We start from the raw sequence: 18360 nt of genomic DNA, 5'->3' as shown, positions 1-18360 counted from the left end.
GCTGGGCCCCCAGGCACCTGCCTATCGTGCCCACTCGGAAAAACGGCCCTGGGCTTGTGGCAGTCTAATGTGTGTGAGGGCAGCAGGGGGCTTGTGGCAGTATAATGTGTGTGAGGGCAGCAGGGGGCTTGTGTCAGTCTAATGTGTGAGGGCACAAGGGGCTTGTGGCAATGTAATGTGTGAGGTAGGTAGTAGCTAATTAATGGGTGTTATTTTGTTTGTGGGGTGATAGTGGGGCAATTTAATTTAAAAGTGGGGTTGGTGCAGACTTATCAATGTAGGTTGGGATGATTAATTTAATGTTGGGGTGGTTTGGGCGCTATTAATTAAATGTGTGGCAGAGTTTTGGAAAAAGAATTGCTATTTCTTAAAAGTGAATGCAAGTTATTTAATGTATGGTAGGAAATTGGTTTATTTAATAAATGTGATTGCTATTTAATGTTGGGGCTGTTTGGGGGAAATGAGTCTTTTTATTAAAGATGAATAAAATTATTTTACAGTTAGGCTGGTTACAGGAAAGGGGCACTAATAATAAAACATGAATTGTTTTGATTTAATGTCGGACTGCATAGAGGCAGGTAGGACTATTGTGTTCACTCATTGCTGATATTTCTATATGTCATGTACCTATTCTATTTCCAAACAGGGAACCAAAATTCCAGGATCCAGACAAGCACAACTGAGCTTAGGACCCAAGCGGCAGCAACAAGTATTGAAAGCGGGAAGAACAGGTAGGAAAGAGCAGGACATTCTGCCAACTGTCCTGATTCTGGGGGGGCAGTCCTGAGTTTGGGAACTGACCCACTCAGTCAGGACTTTGTCCCGACTACAGGGACAGTTGGGAGGTATGTCCCACTTCACACTGCTCTACTCATGAAGGGGGAACTGTCTGCACCTAACAGTAGTGCACACAGTATTGTCTGTGTATTTGTCTAAAATTATAGCCATAGTGCACTTTAGGCGCCCCCTGTCTAAAGTGCCCCGGGCCCCCCAGAGCCTTAATCCAGCTCTGGTTTCATATATCCCGAGCCTACCCGAGCATCGCGTATCCAAGTACCGGGCACCCTCAGTAATGAAAAGAGGTAAGATGTCATTGTTGCGTCATCAGATTTCCAGAGTTTTGGATTCTATAAGTACCGCCCTCCACGGCAATGCCAATTCCCATAGTTAGCTTGTTTTGTGGGGGCCCTAACAAACCAAGCACTTCAGCCATAAAAGTGGCACTCCTTGTCACTGGAGCACTTGTTTTGTTAAACTGTACATGTCCTTTTCAATATCTTACATAAGGATGGGTGGGAGGGCCCAAGGACAATTAAATCTTGCACCACTTTTCTTTTCTGTCACTACTGTGTGGCAATGTTTCCTAGATGTGCTATGAACTGCCATGTGTTAGAGCCATTGCTCTTTCGCTTAGCATCCAGCCAGCTCGCTGCAGTCTTTGTCAGAAAGTGAATGAAAATAATTTTGTGACCTGTGAGGTGGTCAAAATTGACTGCAAATGACTGGAAATTTGTGTTATTGAGGATAATAATAATGTAGGAACAAAAAAAAGAAAAATTATGAGATTTTAGCACATTTTAGCTACTTTTTCTAAAAAATAGAGATCCAAAACCAAAACCAAAGCCAAAACACGCACGGGCGGTTTTGCCAAAACCAAAACACAAACTTAATCCAGATCCAAAACTAAAATCAAAACCAAAACACGGGGGTCAGTGAACATCTCTAATTGTGATGTTAAAATTTAGTCTTTTAAAAAAAAAAAAATTTCCCCAGGTGCTGAAGAGATAACGCCCCTGCACATATTCTTTGAAAAAATGAAAAAAAAAAATTTAATTAATTAAAAATTCATTTTGTACTTTTCTGTTTGAATTTATTTTTATTAATAAAAAAGTTAGGTGTTTAAAAATCCTTTTTGTGTGCATTTTATTTTTTCTAAACAAAGACTAATGAGACACAGTTGTGAGTAAAGTATGTTCTAAAGTGTTTTTGTTATCATGGAATAATGCAGGTTGATGTAGTAATGCAAATAAAATATCAGCAGTAATGCAGTAATTGTCATCAAACATGAGTATCTAAAAGTGATTTAGTGTAATTAAGGAATTGCACGCATGTGCTGTCATATGTGAATTAGGAGTAAAGAATAAAGTAATGAAATAAGGTGCAATTGTTCCAAAATCACATAGATGAGCAAATCGATATGCTATGACACTTGTGTTACATTTTACATCATGTAAGTCAATTACTACCATATTCATCTACAAACGTATTAATTTTGTGCGCTCGTCTTTGAATACGGACGTGTGTATGCACGAGTTACGTATATTTTAAAAAATACGTAAATTGAGTCTGTGTTGTGTTCCTTGATGAATCAGGCCCTTAGTGTTTAATTTGTTTTCAAACTAAATTTACCAGTCTGTGAGAAGTCCCAGGTTTTCTTAGTGTATTTCCAAACAGTTTCATTATGAGAACTTTTAGAGCAAATAGAAGAAAAGTTTATTGCAAAGGACCAGTGAAGGGAAGGATATTAGAATATTTCAAATACGTTTCATATAACCCGAGCATCGCGCATCCGAGTACCAGTCGCCCTTGGAAATGAAAACGAGGAAGATGTCATTGTTGCGTCGTCAGATCTCGCGAGTTTTGGATTCTGTAATTACCGCCCTCCACAGCGATGCCATTTCACAGAGAGACACAGCAGGGGTAGCAAGGTTGTTGGCAGTCTCTAGTGCAGTTGGGCAGCACTATATCTAAAACAGAAAGAGGCGGGGGGGCCAGTTTTCTTAAAAGTCTCCAGTGACATTCTACTGAGTTATAGCTCACACAGAAACAGGAGAGGTCAGGCAGTCTTGTTCTAAATCTACAGTCACATTGTACTTTGTTATATAGCTAACACACAGACAGGAGAAGTCCATTGCTAATTGTCATTGCTGAAATAGAAATAATAGGGCTGGCAGTGTTGTTCTAAATCTGCAATCACATTGAACTGTGTTATAAAGCTAACACACAAACAGGAGAGGTCCATTGCTTCATTGCTAATTGACATTGCTGAATTAGAAATAATATGGCTGTCAGTGTTCTTCAAAACCTGCAGTCTCATTGTACTGTGCCATAGCTCACCCAGAAATAGGAGAGGTGTCAGTGTTTAGTGCTGAAACAGAAATTCAAATATTAGGTCTGGCAGTGTTTTTAAAAGTCTCCAGTGACATTCTACTGTGACATAGCTCATACAGAAACAGGAGGAGTGGTAGTGTCCTTGTCATTCTCCAGTCTCCGGTCACATTGTTCTTGTCACTCTCCAGTCTCAGTCATGATAATACTAATCCCTCTACGTAACGTGCTAAAGCCTATGTTCAAGTACACAGTGGTTTTAAAACAGCAAAACAAAAATATAAATAGAAATTTTGTATCTTTTTAAACAAAAAAACACCTCTCTAATAAAGGTGAAAGTTTACTGTAGAGAAACATAAAATTGCCAACATGCCAATCTACCAAAAATATTAACAAACATTGCCCAAAAATCGTGACAACTCTGTCGTAAAATGTGTTGAAGTCAAATAATTGGATATGGTCATTTGAAATCAATATCTATCAATCTGATTGTCTATGCCTGAAATTATGCAAATAACACTATACGGTGTGGAGAAGCGTAATTAACCACAACACGTGCGAACACTTATACACACATTTACACGAACATATACACTTGTAATTAGTTAATATTAAAAATAGTTGCAACATATAGTTGTTTATAATGAAATGTAGCAGAGTTTATAGTTAAATGTTATAATGTTATATACACTTTAGTGAGATCTAAGGTTCAGGATACAGGAAACATATCATGTCTAGTATCAATCTAATCCCCTATTTATCCTCAGACGTCCAGTTCAATCGCCGAAAGGATCGCACCTTGCGTATGCTAGTTATGGATCATAGGGAATAAATGACTAGAATGATAGTGTCTGTGTAATGTAAATAGACCAGTTTGAACCAGCTTTCGGCTAGAAGATTAGTATGCATCTTCTGGAGAGCTGACCCCCACTCTTGGAGAGCATCGTTTGAACTGGCCAATGACCTGCATTACACTAGACCATCCTGAAGCCTGAACCTATGGAAACATGCCAACTCATCTGTATTGTTTTCATTGTATCACTGACTGTATATAAGCAGGAGCTCTGGGACCAACAGACACTCTTCTCAACCACAGACTTCAGGACTGAATGACTGTATGCTGGATCTAGGGCGCCTGCGTATGTAATCGGCTGTACTTATATTATTTTATTGTTACTCTGCTGCTTTTTGCTATTAAATCGCATTGTGCTTTGAAACCACACAATTTGAAGTGGACAATCGTCATTGGATAGCGACTAGACGTACATAACAAATGAACTACAAATTCCACGAGGCAGGCCTTTACTGGCATTTAGATCAGAGTACAGAGACTTCTGTAATGGTGGATTTCAGCCGAGATTAATTAGTATTGAGTAATGATGATTTACACACTGTTGTTCGTGAGGATGATGACAGTGTAAATTGCAGGTGCTGGGATCTAGCTGAGAGAAGGGAGCTAGGTGATGCTGGAATGCTTATTAATATTTGGGTAAAATGACATGTTGGCAATTTTATGTTTTCCTACAGTAAAGTTTCACCTTTATTAAAGATGTGTTTTTTCTTTAAAATGCTAAAAGCTTTTCTTTTACATTTTTGTTTTTGACATTTATGTTACAGAGACTTCTGTAATGGTGGATTCTTTTGGGGTTGTGTTAGGATGAAATTTGTTTTCAATCATTCTTTCAATTGCTTCTCTCTCGTACGCGTGACCACATAGCTTGTTTTTAATTGGGTTCACCATCTCCAACTCGCCGGGGCACCCCGGATTGGTCTTGGTCTGATAAAAGCATGCATCCCGAGGGGTCAGCGCTTGTCGCCATGTGTTAGCTGTAGAATTACCACAGTTATCCAACAAACGGGTGGAGCGATCACATGAACCATAACTGATTCATAAGCTATTCTCAATGTCACTGTACCGGCCGAGTGCTCTGGGTGACGACAATCTCCTCATCTTCATCTTGCAAAGCTTAGTCTGCAGGGAGCGGTGACACACCCATTTTTTTTCAGGTCTCTTAGCTGTTTTTTAAACTGGACATATTTATCGTCCTGCCTCAGGGCCTCCTCTGTATGATTCTTCTGAATCAGTGCAGTGTATCTCTCGTGTACAAGCTCTCTTGAAACCGGTATCTCATCCTGTGGGTCACATTTTAACTTAAGTGCGCTCTCCTCAACTGCGTCTATATATTGGTTTAAATCTCTGTTCAATGCAGCGTATTCCAACATGAAAAATTCCATGCTGCCTACATATTTCATGTAACAGTTTGTCTGAAGCAGATGTAATGCCACTCCAGATGTAACATCCATTCCTGTGTCTACATAGGTTTGGCAGTTCTTTAGGGATTAGAAAGAGGTATCCACAGAGGAGAAGGAGATTAAAGATGTAGCACGAGAACACATGGTTTAATAATGTAGAGTTTATTGACAGCACTGTTAGGCTTAAGGCAGCTAAGCTATTGGTAGCTTGTTTTGTGGGGGCCCAAACAAACCAATCACTTTAGCTACAAACGTTGTACTCCTTGTCACTGGAGTGCTTGCTTTGTTAAACTGTACCTGTCCTTTTCAATACCTTACATAAGGGTGGGTGAGAGGGTCCAAGGACAAGTCCATCTTGCACCAGTTTTCCTTTTTGCCACTGCTGTGTGGCAATGTTTCCTAGATGTGCTATGAACTGCCGTGTGTTTGTGTCATTGCTCTGTCGCTTACCATCCAGCCAGGTCGCTGCAGTCTTTGTCTGAAAGTGTATGAAAATAATACTGTGACCTGTGAGGTGGTTACAATTGACTGAAAATGATTGGACATTAGTGTTATTGCGGTTAATAATAATGTAGGAACAAAAAAAGAGTAAAATTATGTGATTTAAGCATATTTTAGCTATTTTTCTAAAAAAATAAGGATCCAAAACCAAAACCGAAACCAAAACATGCGAGTTAATCCAGATCCAAAACCAAAACATGAGGGTCAGTGAACATCTCTAATATTTACTGTATATTGGTAGACCTGACTATAAACTGAGATGAGGGGATTTGTCACACCAATAAAAAATCGGAAATAGTGTTAATACATATGTTTTTCTGCCTCGTCTACATATTATAAAAGATTCAAAGTTTAGTTCCAAAATGTTTCAGGTACATAAACACCAAGAATAGTTAAACTAATAATATTGGGCCATTAAATGTTAAAGTAGGAAACATAAATGTAGATGAAAAAGAAAAAGACCATATTATAAAATATATTTTTCACCTGTATTTACAAATTAGGAAAAGGTACCAGAAAATAGGCTGTGTAATTACAATATTCTACGCAGACCATTTAATGGTGTGTGCTAAAAGAGCTAAGTTTGCTAATTAACCACTATATATTATTTATTTATGGCTTAGTGCCACAAGATTTGCAGAAAGCAGAAGTGATGCTAATCTTTAAAAGGGGAATGAAATTGAAACCAGTAAATTATAGAATTGTGAGTCTAACTTCTGTTGTGATTGTGTTTAATTACGAAACTGTTATAATGCTGATCTCTTAACGCTATATATATATATATATATATATATATATATATATACATATTCTTTTTATAAGCACACCATGTCTGCAATTCTTCCTGTTACACAGGTGACGCCGCTTCATGAAGCTCATTATGCTTTAAAAAGCTGAGAGACCTTTTTTAGAAACATTTTCATTTAACTGATCCTTTTGATAAAGTTGCTAACTTAGCGACGAAGCTTGTCAGGGCATTGATGCCGACATTTTTTGTATCTTTAAAATCCAGAAGAGAACTTGCATTTCATGCAAGTATACACTTAGTAAAGTTTGGTTTTGGTAAGGACAATTGTTTGGTCCATAGACTTAATTACAACTGTCACTTTTTTGAAAGCTTTGGAATACATGTTCTGAAAGGAAACACCACCTTTAAGAAAATAGCGGGTCAACTAATCTGATTATCTTGGAAAATTCTGGTTCATTATAAAGGATCTATACATATCCCTTGAAGTTCGAAACTGTTTGGAAGTTATCAAAAGAAAGCCTTTCATACTTGCCCACTTTCGATACCTCTCCTCTGGAAGATCCCAGAGGGGAGGTTATGTGGCAGGGGGATGAGGGAGGGAGGTGACAACATTGCGTCACTCTGGCCCCGTCCCCTGCTAAGAAATACCAAAATACACGACATTTCATAGCGAGAACGTGGCTTAGCGATGCAAATTACTAAGCCCTGCCTCCACAATGTCCGGGAGGATGCCTACTCTTTTGGGAGTCCGAGAGGACTCCATGAAATTTGGGAGCCTCACTAAAATTCCGGGAGAGTAGGCAAGTATGTTATATTTATATTAACATTTTTTGGGTAACACTGCAGTGTACATTTTTTTTGTCATTATATATGAGTATGTGCGTTTTATAAATAATTCTAGATAATATATACTTATCGTAGACATGAGTGGTGTTTAAGAAATATTATGCTATTTTAATTTTCTAAAATTTGAAAACAATTATAAATAAATCATTTTCTTTTCTATCAACCTATACTGAGCACAGTCCTACATTGTTTTTGACTTCTGATGTAAATACATTTTGAGGGAATTCTGAGAAATTTGATTTTGAAATATATTCTCGAAAATAATTTAATAACAGTGTCAGTGTGGATTCATGAAAGCCATTTCAAACAAGTATGACTAATTTTTATTAGGAGATACGTATCACAATGACAGCATTACTTAACAATATGTCTGTTTCTTTGGTGATAAAAATAATATTTTTTTTATTGCAGTGATAAAATCCATTAATACCACAATTTATCAACAAATTTTCATCAACGCAGCTGAGCTATACTCAGCTGCCTCGGCAATACTGGTACGGAGCAGTACTGATTAATTTACCCAACTCTGATCCAGTATTTGTAGATAATATGAGACCCTGCAAAGCAGCTTCTGGTGATTTAGCCTCACACAGTTCCATGGTATTAGGATAGACTATTTTCATAAACTACTTGTTAGATTGTATCAAGCAGTATCCTTCAAACAACTAAAGATTTGAAATGTCACATATGACAAAGACTCGAATATCGCTGCTGCCTTGAGGTCAGGGTAAATACTACACATTCCATGTTTTGCTTATGTTGAGATTCTTGTGCACATACCAAGACATTGAAAGCATATCGGTGACGCCAAGGAAGATCTGTGCCTGATTTCACACATAATATTTCACAAGAAATGTTCCTACCATGTTGCAGAGAAGGGACAGATTGTCACAGTATCAGATCATATGTGATCGTCCAACTAGACCGAATTTTAATGCAGGGGTTAATTCCAGTCACTGATCACATGTATTTTATCCTGACATATTCAGTCAGTATAGACTGTAAGCCTAGCTTTGAAGTATAGCTAGTGTTAGGCGGTTTGGCTAGAGTTTTCATGTGTGTTTGCTCTAATTTTGTGTATGCAGAGGTATATAGTTTAAGAGTTACACAGGAGTTAACCATGAGATGAACATTCTACCTGAAAACACTGCTGCAGGAGGACAACAATCCAACACTCTCTTGTGAGTTCCTGTTACTCTGCAGCTACTTCTTGCAGTGCCTGGACACTCCTTATTGAGCTGTTTGCAAGTTCTGTTTTCTACAACTGCTTTTGCATAATTTGCATAATTATGACGAACATTTTATTTTTATACTGCTTATGACCTCCCCTTCAAACCTCACTTCCTACTTAACTACTTATCTCTTTAATATCACATGTCTGCTTCTCTCTCACCACCCCTCCATGCACACATTGTTGAAACCTCCTACTTACCTTCTCCTCTACTGTCTCTAACATTTCAGCTCTACGATTCCCTTCATTACAGACAGAAAATGTCTGTAGCTTAAAATTCAGTATACAGTAACTCCAACTACCCCATATCTGTCAACTTATAGTATATATCTTCTGGGAGATCCCAGAGGGGATGTCTGGTGGCAAGTGCAGGAGAGGGTGTGCCGTCCTATGCTGTACAATACTGCAATCATTGTACGGCGCGCGGAGGGGTGGAGGGGGCTGATGATGCAAATCCAGTCATTAAGCCCCACCTCCACCCAAGATCTGAGAAGTTGCCTGTTCTTCAGGTAGTCCATGTGGACTCCCCAAAATTTGGGAACTCATATACCTCCCTTATGGTTCTCTGTCTCGCCAACGTCCTCCTCCTGGCCGTTGGTGAAAACCATTTTATACCAAAATGAAAACAGACTTGTGTTTTCTCTTCTGCAACTGGAGGCCTTCAGAGAAAATTACCAGAACCTTACACTAGCACACTGAAATATGAAAATACAATTTATTAACGTCAATCACCTGGAAACATTTCATCCCAGTATATAATTTATTTATATTATATTTCCTTGTGACTCTTATTCATTTATTTTACTAATTAACAGTCTCAGCTTTTACTCATTTACCACTTTGCTGCCATTATCCTCATACTGTAAGGGTTAATTTCACACACACACTAATACACATTTTTCCTTGTCACTAATTTACATAAACACAGCAAATAATCACAAATCAGTCGCTCATGCTTTTATGTTCAAAACTAATAATTCTGCACTTATTGAGATATAACACTCTTAAATACACCCCCAGCTCACAAAGGCAATGTGATCCCCACAGAAGGCCAATTAAGATGAAACTTGAGCAAAAACATTGGTGTTCTGTTGCTGTGGGGCCTCGTTACGACCTTCAGGCTTAGCCATGTAGTCCTCTTTCAGCGATAGCAGCACAAGGCAAGGCAGTTACGAAAAATGGTGGGAAAAAAGAGAAAGAAGAAGGAGGAGTTTGGACAGAAAAAGAGGTGTTGAGCAGAAGAAAGTCAGTGGGTACCAGCACGGGCAGATTGAGAAACCCACTCTTTCTTTATTCAACACTATTTTTTAATATTTCGCTCCTTTTTCTTCGTGGTTGTTTATAAATATTTTTAATGAATACTAAAAAAAATTATTGTATTAATGTAATCAACTTCCTATACCTGGAGTGCTTCTCTGGTCATATTTTTCTTCTTTTGGATTTGTATATTAATCAAGAAGTACACAGGAACATATGGGATGGACTCCCCTTGCACCCAAGCAACGACCTACAGTCAAATAAACCAGCCATCAGCTTGCCATCTTACAAAGGACTTTACAAAACACTATGCACATGGCTACTATTTTACATGCTATTAACAAATTGTTCTGATTTTAAAACACATCAATTTCCATTGTTCTCTATTTTACCATCACGGGAGACCTCCCCCAGACACCACCTTGTGGCAATATATCTACACAGAGCAGATATATTCCTTTATTATCACAATATAGAACTTTCATCTCTTCCATGTATTGTCTTTACATTTTATTATCATTTTCTGTTTCCTTAATTTATTATTTCCAAACAATGCATGTTTATTTATTGCTTATGTTGTAAATACAATTTTACTGCATTACCTACACATTAGTATCCCTATTATTAAGATTTTTTTTTTATCAATATTAACCTTTTATTATTCATTTAACACAGTCCACCTATTTTATCTACCATCAAAAGTAAATTAATGGTAATGTATGTTAAATGTACATCCACTTTTTGTATTGAGAAGGACATAGATGGTTCATATCATAGCAACAGTGTCTTATTGTAATGTATGCTCTTTTACATATACTACCATTTATCAGTGTCTATGTTTTACACATTATAAATTTACAGAGCTAGATAATAGAAAACTCAATTAGCCCAACTGTAGTTGTTCAATTATTTCACTTGTATTATCCCTATTTTCCATAGCCCCTTACTACTTATATTCCTCCCCCCATCCCATTTGCACCTGACACCTATGTCATCTATTCGCATTGCAATGTAAGTTTTCAAGCCACGAGCACTTTGATTTTTATAAGTGCAGCTCTATTTCTTCCAAATCACATGGCCTTATGGAGCAAGATGGCGGCATGAAGAAAAGTTTGCACAGGCTGATGAGGAAGGAGTCAGGCAAATCAAAGGCGTTCCTTGGTAAGTAAGGAACAGGTAAACTGGAGCTTTACACACTCAGAGGTGCCATGTGTTCCCTCACTCATAAATAATTTAAGGTGGCTAAACCAAGCAGTATATTAGCAGAAATACTTACTTCAGTGAAAGGCAGTTTCTGTGGACATCTTGCCTGCGGATATGTGTCACGCACTTTCAGGGCCTTTGCGTCTGGCTTGAGATGTAGGTAGTGTTGTCCCAGGGAGATTTGGCTGTGACACTAATATGGATACTGACAGTGCACAAGCAATGATCAGAGGGATTATGTAGGCTTAGCTGTTGCATCATAATTGGCGAACACACCTATGTAATCTTACTTCAGATGCAATTTCTGTAATGATTTCACCAACAATTGAAAGACCCGATGAGCATGTAGATTCATGCATACACACTCTACAGATATCTGCCTACACTGCTGTGCGTGAGTGCATACACAGTTCTACATTTGCCCCACATTGTTCCATCGCTGATCGTGATTTTTTGGAACTTTATAAAACCAAATCAACAGATGTGATGTGTTTTGGTGCGATAAAACATGATCATGGGAGCATGCACACTTATGCAATATCTCACCAAATGGTCGTCAATAGTATGATTTGCGCAATAATTACATAGTTGTGTACCCAGCATAAGGCTGGCCATATATCTTAAACTCTGGTTTTAAGATTCACTGTTTTTAATTCAAACTGTAAGAAAATCTAAACATATGTATGAGGCAACAGATTATAAACAATCAAATATAGATGCTTGAATCAGTTGATAATATGATTAGGAATAGTGGACATATTTAATCTGAATAGGCCAAACTGAAGTTCTTTGAAACTAGTGTATTATAGTTTAGACAAATGTTTAACAGTGTTATAGTGTGTTACATGATCATTCATTTTTAATCTAATCACTTTCAATTGTCTGGTCGCTCTAGGAAAAACAGTCACAACATGTGTTGCGTAACTGCAAACGTATCTAATCATATATAATATAATCATGATGATATAAGTATCTATAAAGTCAACGGTTCCTTCTAAATAGTGAAAATGATTGTGCCTATGTCTAGCACAGCTTACCTGAAATATAACTAATTTCTTCCACATATTTACAACTCTTCACAGACATTGATCAGCACAAATATCTGTCAATTATTAAAATCTATTGTTAATGTGGGAAATTTATCACAATAAACGGTATATTTTCAATGACTTCCCTTTAGTACACAATTTGATTCAATAACCAATTCAGATAAATCATTACATGTGTATGTGTGTATGTTAGCGAATTTAGACTTTAAGCTCCAATGGGGCAGGGACTGATGTGACTGAGTCCTCTGTACAGCGCTGCGGAATTAGTGGTGCTATATAAATAACTGATGATGATGATGATGATGATAACGATGATGTAAACAGACTAAATACTGTCTTTATATTTATTTTCAGGCTGTGAAACTCAGAAAACAATGGCTCCTATCAGAGAAGCTTTGAGGACTATTAAATGACTGAGATGGAAATTATCAGAAGTGCTTAAGGAGAATGTGGATGTTTTGTGTGATGAGCTGGACTCTCTCCACCTTATAACTTCCCAGGAGTATAAAGATCTGTATGAGGCTGTAAGACCAGGAGAGAGAACTGACAAGCTAATAAACATTATACTGCAGAAGGGAGAACCGGCCTGTGGGAAATTCCTCGACCATCTAGAGAACAAGTTTCCGGGATTGTGTGAAGTGTCCCAAAACTTACCAAAAAGTGAGTAACTTCTCTCATTTTGTCATTTGTAATCAGACGTTTCATATTACATGAACATTGTCACAATACAGCATTCATCTGAGCCTGCGTGACGTGTGTGAGACAAAGGGTTAATAAAAACAACCACCTGGTCTGTTTATAATTGTTAAAGCTTTCCCTGTCTATGACACACACTACATTTGATTTACAAATTATGCCACCAGCAAGGTTTTCTGAGAAGAGTTGACCCTCTTACTTAGGAAGCCTTTGGTTCTCCATTTAAATTAATCTATCACAATTTACTTTCATCAGAGTTATCTTAAACCAAATGATCTCCTCTATTTCAACTATGTAGAAGTCTGACATGTGAATTAGTAAATACACAGAGACCTGAACTTATTAAGTGTCATTTATTATAGAAAATAAATTCACAATGCTTAAGATAAAAACAATTAACAAAATTACATACAACGATATAAAACAATAGATTCTTGCAAAATAAAAAGGAGTAAATCAACAGAAATGATAACTTATGAATGATCAGTTTCTGCCTTGCTGGGAGAGCATGAAATAAATGGACACTTCTCTATATCAAATTGACTCCCAAAAAAGTGTATACATTTCTTAGAATTACAGGACATTTTAAGCATGCTGCAGGTACACAAAGCCCCCTACCACTGTGATGTCACAACTAGAAAGTCTGTGGAAATGCATATTAGTTGTTTATGACCTTCATCCAAACACCTTTCAAGTCAGATTTTCTCTATACGGGCCTAACTTCTTACCAGTATGTTCTACTAAGATGATTTTACCTCCACACAATAGGTCATTATTTTCCCATCAGGTGCATATCAAACAGGACTCCTGTAAGCATGATATTTGAGAAAATATGGTATGACATATTCCTGTGTCCTTATGTCCTTTCATTTTCATTTTTACAGCTGCTCTGCTCCCCCCCCCCAACCCCTCAGGTGTCCAGAGATATCAAAGAAGTCATTGATACAAACTTAAGAAAGATTTCAAAGACCTCCTCGTTTATAACCTGTGCCAGAAATTGCTACTTGGTGCTCTTCTGTAGCCATGTGTCTGGGACTCTCTTATCCATAAATACCTTATGGGGAGAACATAGCTTAGAAACATAGTTTAGAAACAATCAAAGGGATAAATTAATTTAGATTCAGGAATTCAGGTTTAAGGTTTTAATCCATGGCTGGACCCAGAGCTCCTCTGAGCCACATCAAACTATTACTATGAATTAATTCACAAACACATATTTGCAGTTTATATGACTAGTAATAAGCTTGCATATGACAAACATGTTCATTTGATATTGAGTGAAATACTTTTATAATCATGAGGAAAAAACAAATGTGAATCAAATGAAAAATAAAAGTAAAAAAATAAACATATACCGTCTTCTGCCCTTATCAATCCCTAAAACCTTATACCACATACTTTGTTGTTTTAGATGAATATATTTTGGAGTACTATTATATGGTAGCTCATAGTATGTAAAGGTAATGGATTAAAATGTATCATTTTAAACTTTTCTTGGGTAGAATAATAAATTCAACTGCATTTAGCACCAACAAAAGAATTATAAGAAGTATAGTTAATGGACATTATCAAGCCTCACTTGGAAGGATTGTCCTCATTTCCCCTTTCATCATTACAGGAACAGGTAATTGTCTTAATTTAGCAGTTAATTAAATAAGAAACATTAATTATCTTCCAACAACTTGTCCTCTTCTGCTTCACTTCTAGGCATGTCACAGACATCACTCTGCTTCTTCAGGAATGTGAAGCACCTCATTAGGATCTAGCGCCTCGTTCCTCTTTCAGGTCTACCTTCAGCCAGTCACTTAGCCAACACGTTTATTAAAGAAATCTTCAGACTTCATGGTTGCAAAAAAGAGATCATCTCCTTCAGAGGAGTTCAATTCATCTCCCGGTTCTGGAGGGCCTTCTGTAAAAAGCTGGGTACGGAGTTAAAATTCTCATCAGGGTATCACCCCCAGACCAATGGTCAGACTGAGCGGATCAACCAGGATTTAGAGACTTTTCTTCGTTGTTTTACCGCTGATAATCAAAACAGATGGTCACAATTCCTTCCCTGGGCAGAGTTCTCACACAGTCACCATGTCCATGAATCTACCGGGTTTTCTCCATTCTTTATTGTGACCGGGATGCACCCTATTATCCCAGACCCATTTCCAAATTCTTCCTCCTCAGTTCCAGCTGTAGACTCACTCTATCGAGAATTCTCTCTCATTTGGGCCAGAACCAAAGCAGCTCTGCAAAAAGCAACACAGCACCATAAGACCTTTGCAGATCGTCATTGTAGAGCTACTCCTCTATTGAAGGTAGGGGATCAAGTATGGCTTTCCACTAAAGATTTGAAACTCAAAGTACCATCTATGAAAATGGCTCCACGTTTTATTGGTCCCTACACCATCTCTCAAGTTATCAAGTTAAAGCTACCTGCTTCTTTACTATGTCATAATACCTTTCATGTGTCCCTACTTCGGCCATTGGTGCTTAACAGGTTCTTTGTACCTCCATCTCGACCTCCTCCAGTTCAAACCTCCTCTGGAACAGAGTTTGAGATCAGTCGAATCCTGGATGTCCGTATCCGCTATGGTCGTCAACAGTTCCTTGTTCACTGGAAGGGATTTGGTCCCGAAGAGAGATCTTGGGTGGACAAACCAGACCTTCATGCTCCTCTGCTACTCAAAAGATTTCTCCAATCAAGGGGAGGAGGAGGAGGAGGGCATACTGTCAGGCGCCGCCTGTAGATCGGGACGGAGGTCCTGCTTCCTGCTCGGCGCGTCTGGTTGCCTAGCAACCAGGCGCGTCACTTCCGCCCAGCTGGGCCATCCAGTTACTATACTGTAAGCGTTACCGTTGCTAGGCAACGGGACGCTGCCTCCAGGAAGCGCTACGGCACTAATACTATGACAGCGCTACAGCGCTGAAGCTTATTGAACACCAGATGTATTTAAGGCTTCCATAGCCCCACCTCCAGTGCCAGAGTTTCAGGTCCTTTCCTGTCCTCCAGCGTTCCTGTGTTCCTGTGATTGTCTGTCTCCTGACCTTTTGCCTGTCTCCAGTCTTTTGCCGTTTTGCCTGTGACCATTGTGACCCGGATAGCCTTGACTACCCTTTTGGATCTCCCTTTTGTACCTCGCTGTCAGCACGTTACCAACCCGGCTTGACTCACTACCCCTTCGGATTCTCCTTGTGTACCTGCATTGCCCGCACCATTGCCGAACCTGCCTGTCTGACATTCCTCTCGTGCTTCGCTATCCGACTCGTGGAAGGACCTGCGTGTTCCCTGCAGCTGAGTCCATACCTCCTTGCGGGGGTCCCTGGTGAACACCAGGGGCACGTTAGACTCCGCACCTTCCTCTGAGTAGTGCCATCGATAGCAAGTACGTTATACTAGTCATGACACTAGTGGTCCATGGTCTCTTGTGAAAAAAACAATGAATTGCCTTCTATACGAGGATATTTTAAGCCAAAACCTGTCTGCCTCTGCCAGAAGGCTGAAACCTGGCCATTGGAGGAGCTTTCAACAAACTATAGACCCCAAACACATCAAAATACACACAGAATGGTTATGGGGAGAAAGAAAAATCAAAGTTTTGCAATGGTCATCTCAGTCTCCAGATTATAATCCAACTGAAAACCTCAGTGTGTATTGAAGAGAGTAGTCCACAAGAAAAGACTCAAAACTATTTTGGTTTTATTTTTTAAATAGGAGCGATACAGTGATACGCTCTATCTGTGTGGAAATGATGCCAAAATATGAACCTGCACTCACAAGTATAGAGACATGTTATCCATATTATATACAAACTTCACAGTATAGAAACATTTGGTAATATGCCACCCAGTTGCCCTTTAAAAATCAGCTATTTGCCCCTTCAAATCATCTTGGAGTGACAAAGGAATCAATGTGTAGATTATAATTGTAAATTGTGACAAAGGACAGAGAATGAAAGTGAAAGTTCTCCTAATTCGCAGAATTCATTTTACAGCCGGAGGCTGTTTACACTGAGTGTGTTATTGCTGATATACCAGGGTTCAGTCTCTGGAGACGGACATTGTACACAGAGGACTCTACTACACAGAGTTGCTCCGTGTTACACACATGAACAAGCAGAGAAGGTAAAAAAAACATGATCTTCTCATGTGTAATGGTGTTTTTTTCTGAGAGGCTGAAACATGTTGTGTACAATCAGGGGAGGGCTGCAAATGTTAGCCTGGGTGGGGGGGGGGGGCGGAATTGCAGGTGGCTCAGTGGCCCAGCCCAAGAGAACCCACTATGGGACCGGTCTGCCTCTACGTACAATCTAATAACCACAGGAGATCAGGTTTGTACAATGTGTTTCTTCTTCAATCTATTTTTCATTCACAGCTGAGGAAATTGAACAGTTAAGATCTCACGGTGCAGGTGTAGAATGTACTTTTCACTTATGATGCCATCTTTAACATTTTCTACACTAGTTACATTGTTATTTTATCTACTGAATGTATCTAGCACAATAGAAATATGAGGTGTTGGTTCATATTTTGATTAAAACATTTAAGCTGGCAACCTAGAATTCAGTGTCCATATTTTCTGCTAGTCCCTACACTTATATCTATGCTTCAAACGTCACTGAAAGACACGCAAATCACCTGCACTCACATCACTACTTAGGCTGAAATGTGAAAAGACTCTGCATTAATAGCAGCTCTTTTTTATAATACCACTATGTGAATTCAGATCACTGTTTTTATTAGTGATAATATATATCTCCTGGTCACAATAGTAGTATTTACTGATGTATATGTTATATATTTTGTTTTTTTAAGCATAATTATTAGTTTTATGTGTGTGTTGCATCTCAAACACAGCACACATATTAGCCCTTGCTGTACATAATGTCATATTACTACAGCTTTCTGGTATAGAGTTACCTATTTTAACAAGCTGATGTGTTTCTACATTTATTCAGGTAATAATGTAGTGTCCTAATTTCTTTATCTTTTAAAATATATATTATTGCTATTTGAGTGACTTTTAATATGAATATAGAGAGATAAACCCCTCTCCTCCATTAAACAACAAATCAGATGCCAGTGACTGACCACTAACCTCTGTGGCACAGACAGGCCGGGATTATATAAGTGTAATGGTAACACATTATGTAACATGATTGGTTGGGAGGTTCAGCAGCTGAGGGTTGTATCACATGAGGGAGATTAGCATCATGTGACCAGCACATATTCATTTATCTGATGCTCTTTGGCCATCCACACCCTAACATTGCTGAGCATTATGGGTCATTACATTAAATAATGGCACTGCTTTTACCACATATAATAAACCCTGCTCTCATGAGCACTAATGTGTCAGTCCCACTTTTACAACCTTTTACTGTTCATAGTTCAGTATCTTCCATCAGCCCCTCACTCTGACACACCCAGCTCACCTCATCAGCCTTGACTCAGTTACTAGCTGCAGAGTTTGTGGATGG

This window comes from Mixophyes fleayi, chromosome 7 (assembly GCF_038048845.1).
Source record: "Mixophyes fleayi isolate aMixFle1 chromosome 7, aMixFle1.hap1, whole genome shotgun sequence".
Classification (NCBI taxonomy): domain Eukaryota; kingdom Metazoa; phylum Chordata; class Amphibia; order Anura; family Limnodynastidae; genus Mixophyes; species Mixophyes fleayi.
The sequence above is the reverse complement of the archived record's forward strand: the minus strand, read 5'-3'. Positions refer to the sequence as shown.